Source organism: Euprymna scolopes, chromosome 19 (assembly GCF_053919585.1).
Source record: "Euprymna scolopes isolate OS-2025 chromosome 19, ASM5391958v1, whole genome shotgun sequence".
NCBI classification, from domain to species: domain Eukaryota; kingdom Metazoa; phylum Mollusca; class Cephalopoda; order Sepiida; family Sepiolidae; genus Euprymna; species Euprymna scolopes.
The window spans coordinates 98928994-98942411 of NC_136500.1; positions in this window are offsets into that span (position 1 = coordinate 98928994).

Below are 13418 nucleotides of genomic sequence, written 5' to 3' on the forward strand. Positions count from 1 at the left end.
GGCCAGAGTCTTACTTGGCCAAAACGTGGTGAGACAATAACAACTACAGAATGGCAGTAATTGCTAGGAATGCAGTTAGATTCGGAGTTCCTATCCCGTCGCGGTTGGTCGAAACGTCGTGAAAGAACAACTAAGAAAAGATGAGGATAATAGTCCACAATCAATAAATGAATGGTGTCACTGATTAAATACTGTTTTCGACACATCGGCATATGCTGATAATCAATTATTTCATCTTTTTTATTGGCTACATAAATCTTTTCTTTTTAAAGTGCGATTGTCTTCTATTCTTTCTTTTGTTACGTAAAGTAAAAGAAATAAAACGGATTAAGAAATTATTATAGCCGAGACCCGGCATTTTACGAACCAGAAACTGACATTTTTTATATAAAACAAAAATCCTCTTATGTATGCTTTTTCAAAAACATACACAGTGGCTTACATTGCTTGATGCTAACATGTATTTTTTTAACTTCGATTTCCTAAAATTCTATTTTTAGCTATGCTACATAAAAAAATAAAATAGATTAAGTGATTAATATCACCGAGACTCGGCATTTTGACGAACACTGACTGTTGATTTACTGCAATTGGCTATTTATATAATCTATGGAAGCCTTTAAACTGTCAATACCTGAATATTTGTCTGAACGTCTTTCTTTTAATGTTAAATAAACATATTGCAACGGATTAAGAGAATAATCTAGCCGAGATCCGGATTTTACAGAAAACTTACAAGGTTACCTATATTGCTTGACTCTAACATTTATTATTTTTTGTACGATTTACCAAAATTCTTTCTTTAGTCACGCTAAATAAAAATGAAACAGATTAAACGATAATTTTAGCCGACACCCGGCATGTGTACGAACCAAAAACTGACAGTTTATTTACTGCAAATGTCGCTTCATGCTTTGAAAACCGTAAAACTGGCTATTCCTGAATATTTGACTAAAATTCTTTCTTTTTACGCTAAATAAAAATATTCCAACGGATTATGTATATTATTCGCTAATAATATAACAGAGACTCGGATTTTATCGAAAACTTATACGGCTACCTATATTGCTTGACTCTTACATTTATTGCTTGACTCTTACATTTATTTTTTGTACGATTAAATAACATCCTTAAAAACGGAATAAGCGACACCAGGATTTGGAGGAACTAGAATTTTTTTTTACACTAATCAAATTGATAAAACGGATCAATGGAATAATATAGATGAGATACGGACTTTGTCGAAAACTTACACAGTGACCTATATTGCCTAACTCTAAAATTTAATAATGACCAGAAATTGACAGATAATATACTTTAAGAGTTATTATGTGTGATTTCGAATCATTTAAACTGTCTATTCCTGACTACTTGCGAAATGTGTGTGTGCGTGAGTGCGTGTGCGCGTGTGTTTATGCATGTTCAAGTCTCTGTGTGTGCGTATGAATGTGTTCTGTATTATGTGTATGCGCGTGTGTGTGCTTTGTGTGTTTGCCTCTTTGGTCATGTGGCTGGCGTGTGCGTGTGTGATCATGTGAGAGTGTGTGCGAGTGTGTGCGAGTGTGTGTGCGTGTGCGTGTATCTTTGTGATAGAAATCAATCTAATACGTGCGTCAAAAAATTCAGCAATTGCAACGCGTGGCCAAGCGATTACAGTTAGCATATATATATATATATATATATATATATATATATATATATATATATATATATAATGTCTGGAAAAGCACAGGAAAAATTCAGCATAAGAGTATATAACATCACTATCCGTTGTTAATAATTAATAAAATAATGTTAACATTAAAATATTCGTATATCATAATAAAAATGAATTAAAATATTTGTATATCATGATAAACATAAATTAAAATATTCGTATATCATTATAAAAATAAATTAAAATATTCGTATATCATTATAAAAATAAATTAAAATATTCGTATATAATTTAAAAAATTAATTAAAATATTCGTAGATAATTATAAAAATAAATTAAAATATTCGTATATCATTATAAAAATGAATTAAAATAGTCGTATATAATTATAAAAATGAATTGAAATATTCGTATATAATTAAAAATGAATTAAAATATATGTATAAAATTATAAAAATGAATAAAATATTCGTATATAGTTATAAAAATGAATTAAAATATGCGTATATAATTATAAAAATGAATTAAAATATTCGTATATAATTATACAAATAAATTAAAATATGCGTATATAATTATAAAAATGAATTAAAATATTCGTATATAATTATAAAAATAAATTAAAATATTCGTATATAATTATAAAAATGAATTAAAATATGCGTATATAATTATAAAAATGAATTAAAATATTCGTATATAATTATAAAAATGAATTAAAATATTCGTATATAATTATTAAAATGAATTAAAATATTCGTATATAATTATTAAAATGAATTAAAATATTGGTATATAATTATAAAAATGAATTAAAATATATGTATAAAATTGTTGTGGTTGCAAGGTTGAACAATAATTAGTAAGGAAATACAATGAAGACGCAAACAACAAGATAACGCAATAATAAGTGTATTAAAGAAAAGGTATATTTACAATATGTACAAATGACGGTGTCGAGTCAGAGAGTCTTGGTGGGAGGACATGTACGCTCTTCGGCGTCACATCTGGTGGCATTTGAGTAAGACACACCAAGGCCAACCTAGGCTTGCCATTTATAGTGTTATGTTATTCGCATATGCAAATAAGTGGTTGCCACCACAACACCCCCCTCCCAAGATTTGAAGTCACACAGATTTCAATATCTTTTTCTTTTTGGGTTTACCATTAATGGTTCATTCACTTTTCTTTTCCTACCTGATCTTCGGGGTTCAGGTGCATTTTGAGGCGGTTCCAAATTAAAAGATTCGTATATGATATCTATGGTGTCCTCCTCTTCGACTGTTGTCGTATCATCATCATCTTGGATATGACGTTTTTTTATCTGATTTAGGTGCCTTTTATGTATATTCTGTGGACCTTTAATCATGTATGTACAATCACCAATGCGTTTATCCACTACTCCACATTCCCAGTAAGATGTGTTATTTCTGTAGCACTTAAAATATACTCAATCTCCCGAGTTATATTTCTTTCTTCTCGTGTGTGTAGTGTTTCGGATAATTGCCTGCCTTGGCAATAGTTTGTCAAACGCTGATTTTACCTTTCTGGCGAACATTAGATCAGCTGGTGATATGTTTGATGGTGTAATCCTATATACTTGCAAGAATTGTTGCAAAGCTTTTTCTGTTGGTGTTCCAATGGATTTCTTTAACGCTCGTTTAAGCGTGTCCACGAACCTTTCCGCGAGGCCGTTTGACCTTGGATGATACGGCGGAGTCGTGATGTGCTTCACTCGGAACGTGTCGCAAAATTCCTTAAACTCTGCGGATGTGAACTGCGTTCCGTTGTCAGTGACCAGTGTGTCTGGTACACCGAATCTTGCAAACAACTCGTGTAGTTCCTGAAGTGAGTAGTATCAGTAAGTAAAGAATTGCCTTTTAGAAAGGTTTTATTAACTGTAAAATACACGTACGCTCTTGAAAGGATCGAGCGGGAAAATGAAACAGAGGGCACTTTTATTATGAATGTCAATCCCAAGGGGGATAACTCTTAACAACAAATTAAATCATAACATTTTCCCCGTCCTAAAGTATTCAAGTAAGGGGTAATTAATTATCGACAATTTTTTTTTTTTTTTTTTTTTTTACAATCACATAAGAATCATTTTATTTACAAATAACATATGAACCCAAACTGCAGTTTTTTCAGTATTTAGTCACAAAATCCTTATATTTACTAGGGAATTGTCGAACTCGGGACGACCTCCGCACAGATTGGCAGGAATGCTGATTTTCAGTATTATTTTTTAGTGAAATCTGATTTTCTTCAAGATCAGACGATTGATTTTTGTCTTCCTCATGACCAATGTTTTCATTAGTAGAAGGTTCAAATAAAGTCTCTGAAGTAGTAGGATTATTATTAGAGTTTTCTTCATTTGATGAGTTTGGAGCTAAGTCTCGAACGTTGACAGTGGTTTCAGTACCAGAAGGTGGTTGAACATAAGCGTAGTGGGGGTTGACATCTATTAGGGTGGCAGGCGTTACAGGAGGGTCATGTTTACTTGTTTTAGTGTGGTTTCTAATATATATTGGGCCTGGTTTAACCCAAGAAGGAATTGAAATTCCGGAAGCAGATTTACGACTATATTTAAATAGTCTATCATGGGGAGTCATATTAGTGGCAGTACAAAGTAATGATCTAATTGAATGAAGTGCGTCCGGTAGTATGTCTTCCCAATAAGGTAGTTTCATTTGATTAGAATGTAATGTTGTTTGAATGGCCTTCCATAAGGTACCGTTGAGTTTTTCAATCTGTCCATTACCTTCAGGATGATATCTACTTGTTTTAGAAGTAGCAATTCCTTTTTTGTGTAAAAAATCCTTTATTTCTCTTGCTAAGAAATCAGAAGCACGGTCAGTATGTATCATGTCAGGCAAACCAAAAATTGAAAAGAGTTTGTTTAGACAGTGGATAATGGTTTTGCTTGTCATATCTCTGCAAGGAAAAGCGAAAGGAAAACGGGAATACTCATCAATTAGAGTAAGTAGATATTTGTTGCCATGTATAGAAGTAGGTAGAGGGCCTTTAAAATCAAGATTTAATCGTTGAAAAGGTAATATGGCTTGAATGAGAGTCCCTCCATTGGTATTGGCGAATTTGGGTTTCAGTAATTGACAGGATGAGCAAGAGTCAGTAATATTCTTAATTTGATCCAAAGTAAAAGGGAGGTTCCTCGTTCTTATAAAATGGCTTAATCTTGAAACACCAGGATGACATAATTGTTTATGTAAATCACGAAGATCTTGTAGATTGTAAGTAAGAGCAGAGATGCGAGAGAATGTGTCAGCAGCAATATTTTCAGGTCCAGGTCGATAAACTATAGTGAAATTGTATTGGGATAATTCTATACGCCAACGACATATTTTGTCATTCTTAATTTTTGATTTTCTTTTATTGTCGAATATGAAGCTGATGCTCTTCTGATCTGTGATGACTTTAAAGTGCCTGCCGAGTAGAAAATGTCGCCACTTACGGAGAGCTTCTACAATAGCGGCTGCCTCTTTTTCTACTGCATGGTGCTTAATTTCGTTAGTATTGAGAGTTCTTGAAAAAATGCAATAGGACGACCTTCTTGATTTAGTGTTGCAGCAATGCAATAGTTACTAGCGTCCGTTTCTACTTCAAATTCTTTATTTGGATCTACCGTTATTAAAGTGGCGTCTTTTAGATCATTTTTCAATGTTTGAAAAGATTTTAATACAGATGGAGGTAGTGGAAATTCTTTGTTTTGATTTAGTAATAAAATTTTATCAGAAAATTTTTTAATGAATTTGCAGTAATAGGAAAACATTCCAACTATTCTTTTTTGAGATTTAAGATTCAGCGGAGGTGGCATTTCGAGTAATGGTTTTAGTCTTTGATAATCGGGAGCTATTTGATTATTTTCTATGGTGTAGCCGAGTAGAGTAATAGAACTAGAAGAAATTATGCTTTTATTTTCATTTAAAGTGATGTTATATTGTTTAGCAATTTTGTAGAATTTTTGAAGATTGTAATCGTGTTCTTCTTGATTTTTTCCGCATATAGTTACGTTATCAACATACACAAAGGTATCGGTTAGATTTTCTTTTTCTATAATATAGTCTATGCTCCTCTGGAAAGCACTTACTCCATTGGTGACGCCAAAAGGAAGACGAGTAAATTGAAAAAGTGTGCCACTTACTTCAAACGCAGTGAATTTACGATCAGCATGATTTATAGGTATTTGGTGATAAGCAGATTTTAGGTCGAGAGTAGAGAAGATGTTATATTGAGCGATGTCGTCTACCATCTTATTGATATTAGGCATTGGGTAAGCGTCTAGTTCCGTGAATCTATTAATGGTATCGCTGTAGTCGACTACCATTCTTTTCTTATGATTCTCATTCGAAGTTACAAGAACTTGCGCTCGCCACGGAGATATCGAAGGTTCAATTATGCCTTCTTTCAACATTCTAGCAGTCTCTTCTTTTATGAATTTGTTGGCGGCAAAAGTGTAACGTCGGGATTTTGTCGCAATAGGAGTAGTATGAGGAGAAAGATTAGAAAAGAGAGGAGGGGGTGGAACGTTTATGGTAGGAAAAAGATTATTCGTGTTTATAGCTCCAATTATAAGTTTGTCTCTAGGACCGTCGAATTTAAGTGTTACTTTTTTATATTTTTTTAAAATATCTTTTCCGATTATTAAATCAATGAAAAGGTTTTCAATGATTTCAATTGTTATTCCAGAATGGGTTTTATCTTTCAGTATTAAATCCACGACAGCTTCGCCAGTTATTTTAGCATGTTGATCGGAAGCAGCCAGAGCTATAGTTTTGTTTTTAGGTATTGTGAAGAGTTTAACTTTTTTAGCAGTATTTTCATTAATGAATGTTTTTACACTGCCGGAGTCCACCATAGCGTTCACGAAGTGCCCGTTAATTTGGCATTGAGTGAATGTGACATCTTTGGAGTTAGTTCCTAGTCAGGATAGAGAAGGTGAGGGGTAGTCAGAGTCGTCATAAAGAACAGCAGTATGAGTGTTAGAAATAGAAGATTTACACACTTTAGCCCAATGACCATTTTTTTTGCATTTTTTACATTCGGCGTTTCGTGCAGGACATAAATATCGAGGATGACGTGATTTTCCACAGAAAAAACAAACCCCTTTTGGATGCATATTTTCTTTAGTCACAGCTATACGATTGTAGCCCGAAGGATTATTTGTAGCTGCTACAGTAAAGTTATTTGCGTAGCTTATCGAATGCTTTTCTGCTTGTTCAAGAGATCTGGCCATGGCATATGTGTCTTGTAAAGTCAGGATGGGTTTTTCTAACAGTCGTTGTCGGATGGACGAAGAAATTCCACCGATGAAAGCTTCCCGAATGTATTGATTTTTGTTTTCTTCAGCAGAAACCGCTTCGAAGTTACATGTTTTGGCAAGCATTTCCAATTGTAGTATGAAGGCATCTATATTTTGTGTTGTTTGTTGCTTCGTCGTCATCAATCGATATCTATTATAAACAATATTTTCAGGTTTTACATAAGCGGCGTCCAATGTTCTTAATGCACTATCGTAGTCGGTTTTATCGCTTATTAAATCGAAAACAGAGGCTGAAATACAATTGATCAAGGCAAAGAAATTATCTGAAGTGTTTTCGATTAATCCGTTATTATGTGAGCGGATATAATTCTGGAGGGTTAATTTCCAATGCCTATAGGATTTTTCGGAATTAGGGCATGTAGGTTCCACCTCGAATCTGTCGGGACGTAAGATTCGATCCATTATTATTTTTTTTTTTACAGTTAATAAAATTGAAGTGAGTAGTATCAGTAAGTAAAGAATTGCCTTTTAGAAAGGTTTTATTAACTGTAAAATACACGTACGCTCTTGAAAGGATCAAGCGGGAAAATGAAACAGAGGGCGCTTTTATTATGAATGTCAATCCCAAGGGGGATAACTCTTAACAACAAATTGAATCATAACAGGAACCCTATTGAGTTGTTCGTTGTTGGATTCCTGCAAGGCATTACCTCCGGCCATTTTGTGAAACTATCCACTACAATTAAATAATAGTTTTCACCTACTGGACCAGCGAAGTCCATGTGGATTCTCGACCATGGTTGGTCGGTTTTCGGCCAAGGTTTGTGTACTATAGGTGGAGATTTTGCCGCTAACTGGCATCCTTTACATTTATCAATTGTTGTCGCTATGTCAGTGTCCATGTTACGCCAGTACACGTAGCTTCTCATTAAGGACTTCATTCGATTTATCCCCGGATGCCCTGTGTGGAAATCTCTTAACATCCTATTCTTCAATGTTTTGGGTATTACCACTCTCTCGCTGTACAGTAACACATCATCACATATGGAGAAAACTTCCTGCACCTTTGTGTCCGTTATAATTTTCTCTTTTGTGTCCTTTATGTATTCGTCTTTCTCGGCTTCCCTTTTAATGTCCGACAAAGTTACGGGTAGTTCCTTAATGATGTTTGCTACCATATTTTTTACTTCAACATTTGTCCGAATTGCTGCAATGACTGATTCTTCCAGATTGTATTTCTGTGGTATCAGTCTTGACAGTCCATCCGCATGGCAAATCTTTTTTGATGCTAGATGTTGTAGCTGGAAATCGTAATTAAGTAGTATTGTACCCCAGCGCAGCAATCTATTTGCGGTGTATACCGGCAATCCTTTTTTTGATCCATAGATCGTGACTAACGGTTTATGGTCAGTTTCAAGTAAGAATTGTCTACCATATACATATCGGTGAAATTTAGTCACGGCAAAGATTATGCTCAACGCTTCTTTTTCGATTTGTGAATATGCCCTTTCGGCTGGTATCAGCGTTCTCGAAGCGTGCGCTATTGGTTTTCTAGACCCATCCGGCATAATATGTTGAATGCATGCTCCTAAGCCGTAGGAGCTAGCGTCACTAGCGACGACTATTTTTAACTTTGTGTCAAAGTGCGTTAAGAATAATTCGGATGTTAGTGCGCTCTTTATTTTGTCAAAAGCGGTTTGACATTCTTGCGTCCAGTTCCACGGTGTATCCTTTTTAAGCAGATTATTTAAGGGGGCTCGCAAGTTATGCATTCCTTCAATAAAAGATTGGTAATAATTTGCGAGTCCAAAGAAACTCTGCAAGGTTGTTACATTATCGGGTGCTGGCATATTTTTTATTGCCGCAGATCTGTCTGGGTCTGGACGTCGTCCATGTTTGTTTATTATGTGTCCAAGATACTTAATCTCGCTCATACAAAAGTCACATTTACTTTCTTTTACTTTAAAGCCGAATTCTTGTATTCGAGTAAATACTTGTTTCAAATGTTCCTTATGTTCTTCTAGGGATTTGCTCCTGACAACAATGTCGTCCAGGTATGCACATGCGCACTCAATACCACTTAGCATGGTGTCCATCGTTTGATGAAAGATGGCAGGCGCTACTTTGATGCCAAAAGGCAATCGGTTGTATTTGTATAATCCCTTATGCGTATTGATGCATAGTATTTTTGAGCAATTCTCCTCGGCCGGTATTTGCAAATACGCGTCGCTCAAGTCTATCTTGGAGAAGATATTACCCCCATTCAACTTCGTGAATATTTCCTCTGGGCTTGGTAGGGGGTAATGGTGATCTTTTAATAGGGAGTTGACCCCGGTCGAAAAGTCTGCGCACACTCTAACTTCGTCATTCTTTTTCTTTAAGTATACGGTGGGGGCTGCCCACTCGCTGTGTTCTATTTTTGATAGAATTCCCGTCTGTTCCAATCTATTTAATTCTTTATCAATCTTTTCCAACCCAGCGAACGGAACATTTCGCTTTTTTCTAAAAATTGGGCTGGCGTTTTCTTTAAGTTCAAACGAGGCCTTGAATTTATTGCAGCGACCTAAGTTAGTCGTGAATGCCTCAGGAAATAATTCTTTTAAATCGTCTTTTATATTTTCTGTTGTTGGAGAAGAACATTCTAATTTTTTACAGAATGTATTGATTGGCTTATCCCATAGTCCGAATTTCTCAATTAAATCTATTCCAAACAAATTTTCACTATTTTTTAGTACGAATATTTTTACTTTCTTCGAAATCCCTTTCAATTTTATCGGGAGGACAACTTCTCCTTCAAATTTTATACCCCCACCAGTTACCGTCCGGGCTGCTTTACTAGTTTTCATCATGACCGGTTTTCCCAACTTTTTCCACGTATTCAGGTTTATTATAGAAACATCGGAGCCGGAGTCGAGTTGTAACTTTATTGATGTTTTAAATATTTCCACTTTTACGTATTTTCGCCGATCTTTGTCTAATTTTGTATTTGATTTTGTTTGCTGTACTCTCTTTCTGGTGTAATCTTTATATCTGCAGCAATCGCTTTTGTGTCCCACCTTCTTACAAATGTAGCATTGTTTCTTCTTATAAGGACAGTCTGATTCCCAATGCTTTTCTGCACATCTCTTACAGTTATATCTAGGAAGAGGCTTGTTATATTGTGTACTATATTTATGGTTACTATCTTTGGAATATCCCGTTCCATTGCTTTTCTTTGTAAAGTTCTTGGTTGGTGCGTATGGTTTTCTAACTTTTCTTACATATGCGACTCCGGATTCTTCTATATTTTTTAAATCCTTTTTTAGTGTAATGGCCCTTTCACAGTCCTCTGCTAGTTTCTGGAGGGTTAAATCTTGCTCAGATTCCAGCTTAGACAACACTCGTCTGCGTATTTCTGCATTTTTCGTGGAAACTAACCCTTGAGCGAAGATTAGACATTTAAAATCTTCTACCGTTAGTTCTGCAAGCTTAAAATTATCGCAGTTTTTATTGACAACTGATGCGTATGTCAAATAATCTTGGTTGTCCGTCTTTCTTAGATTCATGCACAGCCATCTTTTATGAAAAAGAGATATATTTGGATTAAATAATTCTTTTAGTAATTTTACAGCTTCCATGAACTCTAATTCCGCAGTTTTTTTAGGTAATATGTAATCTACGAATTTGCTGTGTTCTGATGTACCCAATTTTCTGAGTAAGAGGCTCACTTTCTGACTATTTGGCCAATTTTTACAGTCCAGTTGAAAAACATCCTCGTATCTTGTGTAGTATGCTTCAAAATTCTTCTCTTCCTCAGGCACATAATGAAATGTGTCCATGCTATTAAAAATAGTTGTATGGGAGAAATTAACACTATCGACATTTTCTCGATTACTCTTTAGTAGTTCCAGTGTTTTAGCAAAACGTTCCTCTTGTCTTTCTTCATATTCCAAATGTAGTTTCTTATGGCTTTCTTCCTGTTCCAATTGCAGTTTTTTCTGCTTTAATTGTGCCATTTTCTGCTTTTCTTCTTGTTCCTGCTGCCATTTCAATAATCTGTCCTCTCTCTTATCCTCGCTGTCAGCCTGTGCCTGTATTTGTGTTTGCAAAAGCTCGTGTTGTGTAGCTTGTCTGCGTTCATCCCGCTCAGCCTGTGCTTGTAAAAATTGCATGAACATTTTTGATAAGTCTTCCATGTTTTTTTTGTTCTTTTTTTTAGTGTGTAGTTAAAAAAAATATTGTACCATGTACAATATACACCGGTTTGGGTTACAACAAAAAAGCAAATTGCTGTAAGCTCCTGTTTTCCATAATAATATCGCTGCTTGCAATAATATATTCTTTTTGCGAGTCACGCTGCAAAAAAAAAAATAAAACCGGTTTATCTGGAATCACGAAATGGAATTGACTTTCCGTTTTTAGGCACTTACTAATAAGTAACTCTTTCCACAAAATAAAAGTTTGGGTTTTTTTTTTTCGAGTCACAATTGAATAAATGTATGCAGTACATTTAGTTCTTTGAGCTTTTTTTCTCTAGTATTTTAGTAATTAAAATACCTCTTAAATTGAGATTACCTTTTTTTCCGTGACGTTTTACTGTATTATCCGTTATTCAGTGACAACTTCAAGAAAAAAGATCCTTTCCTTGAATTTTACTTTTAGCTGTGATATTTCCTTTTAGTACCGACGTCAACCAAAACATTAATTAAAAAGTCCTTTAGTTGTTGTTTTGTTTACGGAGAACAGTAATTAGAATCCACTGGTGAACTTTTTTCGTAGGTTACTTGCTTTTCGTAAAACGGGTCTGACCTGTCGTTTTTGCGACAGAACAAAGTTCGCTTTTCGTTTGCAAGTGGGTCCTTTAGTAAGATTTGTCGTGTAGCGACAAAACAAAAATTCACTTTTACATTCGTTTGCAAGTCGGATTCCCAGAAAACGGCGTAAATTGTCGCTTTTGCCACGTTAGAGTTTTTTTCACTTGAGTTGAAACTTCCCTTTATCGTAAAATCCGTTTGCTCGTCAACACTTTGCATTCCTTAAAAAAAAATGGTCAACCTTTGCGTTGTACTTTTTTTTTTTAGATAGCTCTTCGTCAAACTGTTATATTTGACGCTCCATATCTCGTCGCCAACTGTTGTGGTTGAAAGGTTGAACAATAATTAGTAAGGAAATACAATGAAGACGCACACAACAAGATAACGCAATAATAAGTGTATTAAAGAAAAGGTATATTTACAATATGTACAAATGACGGTGTCGAGTCATAGAGTCTTGGTGGGAGGACATGTACGCTCTTCGGCGTCACTTCTGGTGGCATTTGAGTAAGACACACCAAGGCCAATCTAGGCTTGCCATTTATAGTGTTATGTTATTCGCATATGCAAATAAGTGGTTGCCACCACAACAAAAATTAACAAAATGAATTAAAATATTCGTATATAATTATAAAAATGAATTAAAATATTCGTATATAATTATAAAATAATTAAAATATGTGTATATAATTATAAAAATGAATTAAAATATATGCATAAAATTATAAAAATAAATTAAAATATTCGTATATAATTATAAAAATGAATTAAAATATTCATATATAATTATAAAAATAATTAAAATATTCGTATATAATTATAAAAATGAATTAAAATATATGTATAAAATTATAAAAATGAATTAAAATAGTCGTATATAATTATGAAAATGAATTAAAATATTCGTATTTAATTATAAAAATGAATTAAAATATTCGTGTATAATTATAAAAATGAATTAAAATATTCGTGTATCGTTATAAAAATGAATTAAAATATTCATATATAATAATAAAAATGAATTAAAATATTCGTGTATCGTTATAAAAATGAATTAAAATATTCATATATGATTATAAAATGAATTAAAATATTCATATATAATTATAAAAATGAATTAAAATATTCATTTATAATTATAAAAATGAATTAAAATATTCATATATAATTATAAAAATGAATTAAAATATTCATATATAATTATAAAAATAATTAAAATATTCGTATATAATTATAAAAATGAATTAAAATATTCGTGTACCGTTATAAAAATGAATTAAAATATTCGTATATAATTATGAAAATGAATTAAAATATTCGTATTTAATTATAACAATGAATTAAAATATTCGTGTATAATTATAAAATGAATTAAAATATTCGTGTATCTTTATAAAAATGAATTAAAATATTCATATATAATAATAAAAATGAATTAAAATATTCGTGTATCGTTATAAAAATGAATTAAAATATTCATATATAATTATAAAAATGAATTAAAATATTCATATATAATTATAAAAATGAATTAAAATATTCATATATAATTATAAAAATGAATTAAAATATTCATATATAATTATAAAAATAATTAAAATATTCGTATATAATTATAAAAATGAATTAAAATATATGTATAAAATTATAAAAATGAATTAAAATAGTCGTATATAATTATAAA